Source organism: Varroa jacobsoni, unplaced genomic scaffold, assembly GCF_002532875.2.
Source record: "Varroa jacobsoni isolate VJ856 unplaced genomic scaffold, vjacob_1.0 scaffold_669, whole genome shotgun sequence".
Lineage (NCBI taxonomy): Eukaryota > Metazoa > Arthropoda > Arachnida > Mesostigmata > Varroidae > Varroa > Varroa jacobsoni.
Window position 1 is genome coordinate 99379 of NW_019213571.1, and position 9318 is coordinate 108696.

Genomic DNA, 9318 nt, shown 5'->3' on the forward strand with positions numbered 1-9318 from the left:
TTGAAATGTTCAGCTCGAGAAAATAACGATTATAAGTTCAGTAATATAAGTTGGGCTCCTTTTTGATCCGAACGGACAAATTCAGGTACGTTAGCTTATGTTTAAACTCAGCTCACATATTTCCTACCTCCTTCCCCATGCGGTGAAACATAGCTAGTGAAATTAACTGCGGTTTACCGTAGGACCAGCTGATCTCAGTCTTGTATCTTCAGTGATCTGTTCTGGTTCGGCTGTAGTGAGAAACTTGTAAGCATTTGAATTTTCTGACTACAAATGCCTGCTGTTTAGTTGGTGAAAATAAGGTATTTTTAGTTGAAACCACGTGTGACTTGCGGGCATATAGGGTTGTAAATTAATTTCAGCTATAAACGTCCTAACAAACTTGTGTGCTAACGGATGTGCTTTATCTACTGAAATTGGCACTCAATGGCTAATAGTTATGACGGTTGTTGGATTGCTAGGTTTAGGTTATGTTATGATGGGTTTACCCAAACAGGTTTTGAGCCTGTTTATTGGGAGCACCCCGTTTATGTTAACACAGCCGTAAAGACTTCCCTGCGAAGCCAGGATTCTACTGAAGACTATCGAACAGGAAAAAAAAACGTATATAGAGTGATACATAAATCACATCGATTTTCCACCAAAATATTGCCTTGTTTTTCTCTGTATATTTCAAATGATTAATTTAAATTTGTTTTTACAGATATTTTTAATATTTAGTTATATAAATATGTCTTCCTATATTTTAAGCGTAGGGCAAAAAGCCTACTGAAGCGAATATTGATTGCAAAAGCAAAACACTCCTGTTTAAGTTCGAGCTCACCGCATCATTTCAAACTTTTCGGAAAAGCTCTTGCACACAGACGAAAAAGCATTGAGCTACACAAATTACCGAAATATTCGGATCTATAGTTAAATTAAGCATTGATATTCGGTGAGAAGGACATTCTCTTCTATGCAGAAAATCAGCGGGGGCGTATACTTGCTACGCTAGAACTTAGTTACTCCCACATCCGTGCACTGGACGAATGCTTCCAGAAGATCCCTGTTGTTATTGTCATTGACATGATGCTGCTATGCAGATCTTCGGGAAACAAGGGTCTTTGCCGAAATAGCATAAGCCGTTCTGGCCGAAAAAGCTTTTTGATTCTATTAGGAATCGGACCACTAGAGCGTACTAGTCGCCTTAACGTACGGTAAAGGTTCAGAAGATCATAAACGTACCATATACACCGCTTATACATCTCGTTTCCGCTATATACTGCAAACCATAATCCCAATATTCAAAACCGGCTGAGCACCATTTCGACTGAATATGGTGCGGTTTCTCAGGCGTTTTTTTCTCTAATCTCATTAGCGTATTGATGGTTTTTGAAAAGGGTACATTCGGTGTACTGTGGATGATAAAGTATATTGTGAGCTACTTAAGCTACAACAGGCCTGCTGTATAGTATTTAATGCAAAATATTTAACGCATTCAATGATATCTTAAAAGATGGTGTTCAGATCGCACCCGACCTTAGCCGCCTGCAAGAAAGAGACAAAAAGCGTCTTGGCAGGCTCACTTATCGAGATTAGCAGAGAACCAGTATCCGCCTCGACATAACTTTGAACACAGTTCAACGGAGCTATAAACACGAAAAATACTGCGCATTCTTTTGAAATTCAAAAACTAGGGATTAATTCAGGACTTCCTCGCATTTTATTAGCTGGATTCTTTGGTCTGATGATGAGAAGCTGCTCAGTACTACAAGCAAGCTCTGCTTTATGATGATATGCTCTATGACCTTATTCGGACAAAGCATATGCAGAGGCTGCAGAGAGCAATCAAAAATTAATGTTAAAGGCTCACTGAAGGAGCAATTGTAATCATGATAGTAATCATCTGACTGACTGTATAAATATGATCGAACAGCTCTTGAAAAACTCAGTAGCGAGCTTCCGCATGCTTTTTGCTGATGCAGCTCAGAAGAAACCGACAAACGGCCATGGCTCGATTATCTAGCAGAAAGCTCAGACCCAGGAAGGATTGGCCGCGTAGGCCTAGCTGAAAGCTGACTAGCAAGGCTAAATCTGGCTTCAAGCTGGCTCAGGTAGCAGCCTTCCTGTGGGCAGGTAGTGGCATGTCGGGAGTTGGATAAGTCGAATAACGACTGTTACACAACGGACGCAAACGAATAGACAAAACAGACTCGTTAGCTTTTGCGAAGCTCACGAATACATTCCCAAGAAGATGTAAGACAGTCATTTCATTAAGATAGGCTTTGTTCCTGCGAACCTCGAATAATAGCTCAACCCAAAAGGGGCAAATTACGATTAGCCTGGCTAAAGTTAATAGCGCTCAGAGAATCCCAGAAAGTAGTAATGTTCCATAGCGGTAATAACAAAAGAATCGCGAAAGTGTATGATCGAAGATGTCAGGAAGGATTCGGCTTGTTTGGAGAGAGCTGGTGGCCCGGTAAAATCTTACAGACGGAGTTCGTCGCTTTTATTTGTGTGCTTCGCAACTTATACGTCAAGCTTTCGTGTGCCGAAAAGGTACGACTATAGGAGCCGCAAGAACTTGTGCAATGCCATTCATGGGTACGTATTTATACGTGTTATAGGCTTCACTCGCCTTGAAGTTCTAATTTCAAACGTTGGTGTTCTCGTCGATGAAAGAAGCGACAAATTCCAATCTGCGAGCTGACTGTTTCGAAGTTATACCTATAGAGGGAAGGGGGCAGGTCAAGGGGACACTGTGGAAAAGATCTCTACATTCTTCGAGGCCGAGACGTGCGCTTCATGGAAAGCTTATAAACTATAGCCGCAGAGCGCCACGAAAACTGAATCGGCGAATCGTAGGCAATATGAACGGACAATCTCAAAGGACGCCTGGTGGAAAATGGCTAACAAAGTATACGCGACGATGGTGAGCTTTAATCAAACAAAGAGTGTGTTGCCTATGCACACTGAAGGCAAGTTTACATTCAAAGCGGACCAGAACTTTTATCGCCTCGATATATCGCGCCTTGTATTGCGGTGATATGGTTTTGCCTCACCTTCGAAGGTGACTGGAAGAGTTGCCTAGAAACAGTGATGAGATACCATAGCGAACTGCTTTTCCACCACGAGCATTCCCCCATCTTTTCTATTCAATTATATAGATGTAGAAAATTTTCTACCGTCCGTTGAAGAGAGGAAATCGTTTTCAGTAGAGAATCGGTCTGAACAACGAATGAGTTTGACCACGACCGAAATCGAGCCAATATTTTCCTGGCAAAATAATTTTGGCCGTCGACTGCTTATTGAACTAGGGAAAAAACAAACAACATCGGAACGTCTCAGGTCTCGTCGTGGTGGCAAATGCGGGCACGTTTCAAAGATTCGTAACTTGACTGTGAACCTATAAAGACAGCCTCATTTAGGAATATCTCAGCATTGCAGACGTACAACCGCACAACAGTCTGTAGCTAGTTATTGCACAGATCAACTATGAGTAAACTTCTTCTACTATCTAAATAACAATCATTATGCCTAGTTAGTCGGTTTCAGAACTTACAGTCATATTCGTTAGTACAACTGCATTTTTTTTAAAGCACTGAATCATAAATTACGACTGATCTGAGATCCTTCTCGTTCACGTACGACAACTAGTCAGATAACTGTGGATATTGAAGTCGTACCCATCTATTAGACGTAGAGATGTTTAGTGGTCGATATTCGAAGATAAACATCGTAATGGAAAAACGCAGCATGTCCTTGTGTACAGCAGGACCCATCCACACAAAACTGTTCTGTGTAACCCTATCAGAAATACTAATTAGTATGGTTCTAATATGAAATCCACAGTGGATGATATAGCAAATAATATTACCCATTTTAATTTATAATAATACTTGGAATTCACTATAACCACCAAGGGTTGCGAAAATGGGGCCCGTACACTGAGTTTCTCAAATATTGTATAGCTCGAAAAACGCAGATGGGTGGTACAACGGTTCCGCGTATTGTAGGCATTGTTGTTAATAGTGGGTACTACCTAAATTATGCACATTCAATTATGCCGCACTGCATTGTTCAGCCATCAGAGGTCCATATACTAGAATATATAGGATAAAATGACGTAGTACAAACCAAAAAAAAATACGACTATAATAAACATTTTAAACCGTTAAATATTTCGTGACCGATTTTCGATGAGTTTCAAATTGTATTACAACAAGTATTCTGCAAAAAGTAAAAACACTACGACCGTGCCACAACTCTAACCTTTTCGGAAATATTAACCTCGAATTTCAAACATCAACCCCAGTCTTCTATGTGGGTAAGCTGCACAATGAGCAGACTGTATATTATATCATCAGCTCTTGTTTTAAAGTTACTACACTTCAGCAAAAATACTCCCTTTGTAGTGCCTCGACGAGAAATGCAGCCGACCATTTCCTAGCAAGCGATGTTGCTTTTAGATGTATGGCATGAGTATGTGTCTTGAGGTCGATCGTATGTATCTGTGCAATACGTGAAGTCGCGTAGATCAATTTTATAATGACTATTTTTATCAAACTAGGCCACGTGCAAAATACCACGTCGACTATGAATTAACGCCCGATCAAAAGAAACTTCAAGTAGGTATGTATCGGTTGAGCGTACCTTCGTAAATCTGCGCTGATATGAATCGAAAAGTCCCTTAGCGGCTCCCTCGGTTTGCAAGTGCTCTCAGAAGCAATTTTCGTGACGAAGCCTTGGGCATCGGATTGTTGTTTGCTGGTTTATTGCGTGATTTCTCTTTGTATACAAGCGTGACAGTTGGTTTCCTTAATACCTGTGACATTTAGAGGGCAACCTCAAAAAATCAAGAAGGAATTAGCGGCAAATGCTCAATCAGAACGTCGACTAGCCCTATGGAAGCATGTCAATGATGAGCCTATGCTGTTTTTAGCTGGTGTAGCTTCTGATAGGCCAGCACTGTAAATCGTTATGTGCTTGGCCGGCAGTAAATTTCTGCTCGTATAGCTCACAACCGTTTCATTCCTATTGGTATACACAATGGTTGCTTGTAGCTATAGCGACTCACCAACGAGTTGTATATAATAAATGAGAAACCGATTTATGATGAACGATAAACGTTGCGCGTATCTTGGATGAATTTTGTGTATACGATGAGACGTAGCTTGTTAATTGGCCGTGAAAAACTTTGACCGTGACTATTGTTTACTTAGTCTGTATTTTTAGATCGACAGGTTCAATCCTATCAAAGGCCTGGCTGGTATGGGCTGAAAGCCACTGTTTATTTTTCTTTCATTCAGCTTTCTCACACTTGAACACTTGCATAGTTTTTCTGGCGTCTGCCTTTGAAGGATATCCGAGACAACGTTTGCAGTATAGAACTGATAAACTTGTTTGAGGAAGGGTGACGTTTTTTCGGATTTAAGGCGACGCTCGAATCATATGGCCGCGTTGACTTTTCGGCTAAATAATAAACATCGCGTTCTAGCTTCGTACCAGGTCAAGGGAGTGTGAAAACTTCAACAACTGGTTCGCGCAGACGCTTATCGATAACTTCGGTTAGCGAAAATAGCTGGCACTTTCTTAACCAAATTATTTGTACTAAATTGAATGCGCTCGTTAGGAATTACAGCTTACGGTATACCATAGAGATAAATAATGAAATCCGCAACATTAAATCGATCGTGCGGTATCTATTACTGCAGGATCTACTCAACAGGTATCTTTAGTTTACTTACGGTGCTATAACGTTTACTAGAAAATCTGACAGCACGAAGTCCACTAACGTGGCGTAACGTAAGGAAAACTTGGCGCTATGCTAACAAATAATTTAGCTACGGCGGTATTTCGAAACATCTGGACAATGCAAGTTTACTAATAGCGATTCGGTAGCGGACCTAACGACGCAGCTCCGTAAAATTGAGTTAATCGCCGTTTGGATCTCTCATAGCAAAATCACACTCGCAGATTAGCAACTGCTGGAATCGAGAGTGGAGATTTAACAACAGTATAATACTGCTGTAGAACGGGCTGAACACAAGGAACTTCCAACGAATCATACGCGAACACTTCAAGGCTGCTTTGGATAAACATTCTGGACCATTTACGGTAATAGTATGTGCTGAATTATGTGAAAGTTGGTGCGTACTCCGATTAATGGAACGTGTACGTGCACGTAACGACACGTCATCAAGTAGAATGTCAAATAAAATAAAAACAAAAAAACAAAACATTAGGTGTTTCGATTGGATTTCTCTGGTTGGAGTTTATCGATTTAGCTCCAGTCACAAAGGAAAACTTTCCTCTGATGCTGAATGTAGAAACTCGTGCTAATTCATCTGGCTGTAGCTAAACGCCGCCAAGCATCAAATTCAAATATATTTGGAGTACGGTTTCTGCCAACGTTTTGCGCCTTCCACAAAAGGCCAGGCCAGGCCAGGCCAGGCCAGGCTAAGCCATTCCAACTACGCTATCGATCCTTCCTTGATCATCAGTAAAAGGGCACAACGAGTAATTTCAGTATCCACTCCGTGTATAAGCCAGCTACTCGAGTGCTGCTTATCGAAAGCACCGTTATTCTACCATCTACAGATCCACCATTATCCCACATCAATTGTGATATACCTATTCTCGCTAGTAAGCAAACGTAACTCATTAGTATACAGCTTGGCCACACAAGAAAACGAGACAGTTGTACAAGACGTAATTAAGCCAGCTGCGTAGCAGAGGTTGCAAGAGCCAAAAATGCCTGTCAACATTACCCAGAACCTAAAGCTAAGTCCGGGGGACGATCACCCAAAAGCTTGACACGGTCAGTGTAAAACGAGACACACATCTCGTCTCCAAATACATCCCTAGGGCGTCGAGGTTAGCTCTTTACTCTGAAGATCAACGTAAAAAGTAACATGTAGAAAATGTCGTTTATTCGTCCGGACTAAACGGATATATATATATATATAAAAATGTACTAAAAATAATATATATGTAGGAAGCGGTTTGCTTGTCTAGACAACCCTGATTGCCTAGAGAACTTATTTGTTTATTCTATTAGTTACCGTTAATTGAAATGACCCAGCAATCTGAAACAGTATCCGCTTCGAAATCTTGGCTAAACTTTAAGGCCATAAACTCGTTGATTTCGGTGTACTTATATGGTGCATTAGCTTGCGTGGCTCGAATTTAGGTCAGCATGCGGGTTACAATAACAAACCTTTATGTACGATCGGGAACGCCGATCAGTTAAATTGTTACGTTAGTTACACAGTCTTAGTACCAGGCTTGGTCTTGCAATGAACCTGTTGGAGTTTCCTAATTTTAATTCCACATTTGAATTCGAAGCGCGGGCGTCGACTATGCAGTGTCGCAATGTAGAAAGCGATCTCCAAAAACAGGCCTTCCTGTCGCACAACACCAATTGCATAACGCGATAATCTGAGTCTCTTTGTTAAATTGGTAGGAAATAGAGGCATCCAAATAGCTGGCAGAAAGTGGCCTCCGGATGCAGAATGTAAACAATAGTGAATCTTCAAAGCCCAAGTTTTCGGTGCGTCATTTCGTTATCAAATGCTCTTAAATGCATAGAAGTTGGCGATTCGAACAAGCTACCGATGATAAAAGCTTCTAATATCGACACCTTCCAATGAAGTCGGTGTCGCAAAAGTTTCAGAATCGTTTACTTTGATTCGTTTCTGCTTCTTCGACGGAGCGCGTCAGCTTGGCGCTACTACCGTGACAAACCGTTGCTCGATTCAGATATATAAAACACATATTGTACTTACCTGATGTAAAATTTGTCGCAGATCTGTGGATGGGTCCTTTTCGCACCTGTCTCACTTCGACCACCCGAGAAGGCCGTTTATGTCTAATAATCAACACCTAGAAAACCTTGCGTGTTTTTAAAGTTACTCATGAGAGGCGCAATAGACCAGTTAATTGGTTAGTCAAGAAACTTTCTTTGTGTTAGTTCCCATATCGCCTTATACACAGGCAACCCATGTATAGAGCATGAAAATAAGCAGAAAGTTGTTGTCGGAACGTAACATTTTCCTCTACATGCGGTAGCAAAATACCTTCCTAAAAATATGAAATGCTGCGAATAGTCCTTAAGCTACGAGGTAGAGGTCATACCTAGCAAACCCATGGTAAATATTTATATTTCCATGAGAATTCAGTTTCCCTAAGTTACGTTTGGCCCAGACAATCCTTATTGAAGCGAACCGTTCCTAACAGGCGTAAGCCTTTGTGGTTATAGATGTTACACTTCGATAATTAAGATCTTCAGGCAAAATTTGTCCGAACTTCGCAACTTTACGTTTTGAAGATCTTCAACTTGAAGTTAGATTTTCTAGTAAGTGTAACGTAATAACCTTTGTTTTTCGATGCTACTATGGCCCGATGGACGAATTATTGATATGGAGAGACAGAGAACAATAAGGTGACGTAAAATTTGAAATGTTCTCTGTTTTGTACTTATTTAAACTACGTGCAATCGTGCTATATGCATGTGCGATATTCTGGCTTTTCTCGCTTGTTCTGCCCTTTGATTGAAGAAGCGTTCCTAGATAAAAGCTGCACCAACAGTGGAATTATGACGAAACCAGCTTCGAAACGAACGCAATAAATTCAGTCGACAAAATGAACTGGTCGAGGTCGTTAGATTTCGATCGTATTGTTTTCAAGCTCTAAAGCAATCTCACGCCCCCTGGTGTAGTCAATCGTAATATTTCTGTTTGTCTGTGATGCTCCAGTGAGTACAGATCGCGTCGAAAATATTGAGTGGCAGATACGCGTAAATCGTCGACAGTCTTGATTCGCGGTTTTCGCATTAGGATGCCCATTGCTACGCGGAGACAACCCTTCAGTAAATTCCCGTACCTATTTAATTATTATTATCCCGTGGCATTTATTAGAATGTCTGCGATTTTTGTTTAGCTGTTTCTTTTTCGCCAATACGAAATCTATATCATACAGCGTCTAAACGATGCCCTATACTTAGTCAAACGCATATTTCATAAAAATATATGTGATGAATGTTGCAGTATGGAAGATTATTCGATCTTTGGCAAATTCTCATATTTTCCATAATCCGTGCAATGATAACCCGTCATGTAACAAATATTACATTTAAGAATGTTTTTCAGTTCTATAGGTGTTAATGTGAATCCCGTTGGACCTCTACCAGGATACACTCAACCCTACCTTTTCTCCACATAAGGCTCAGATGATATTGGCCTTCGACAGGAGAGTATCTCGCGAATATTTTCATCTTACATTCTATATCGGCACGTGCACGTGTACGTGTATGCCTTATTCAAACATTTTTTTCTCCTC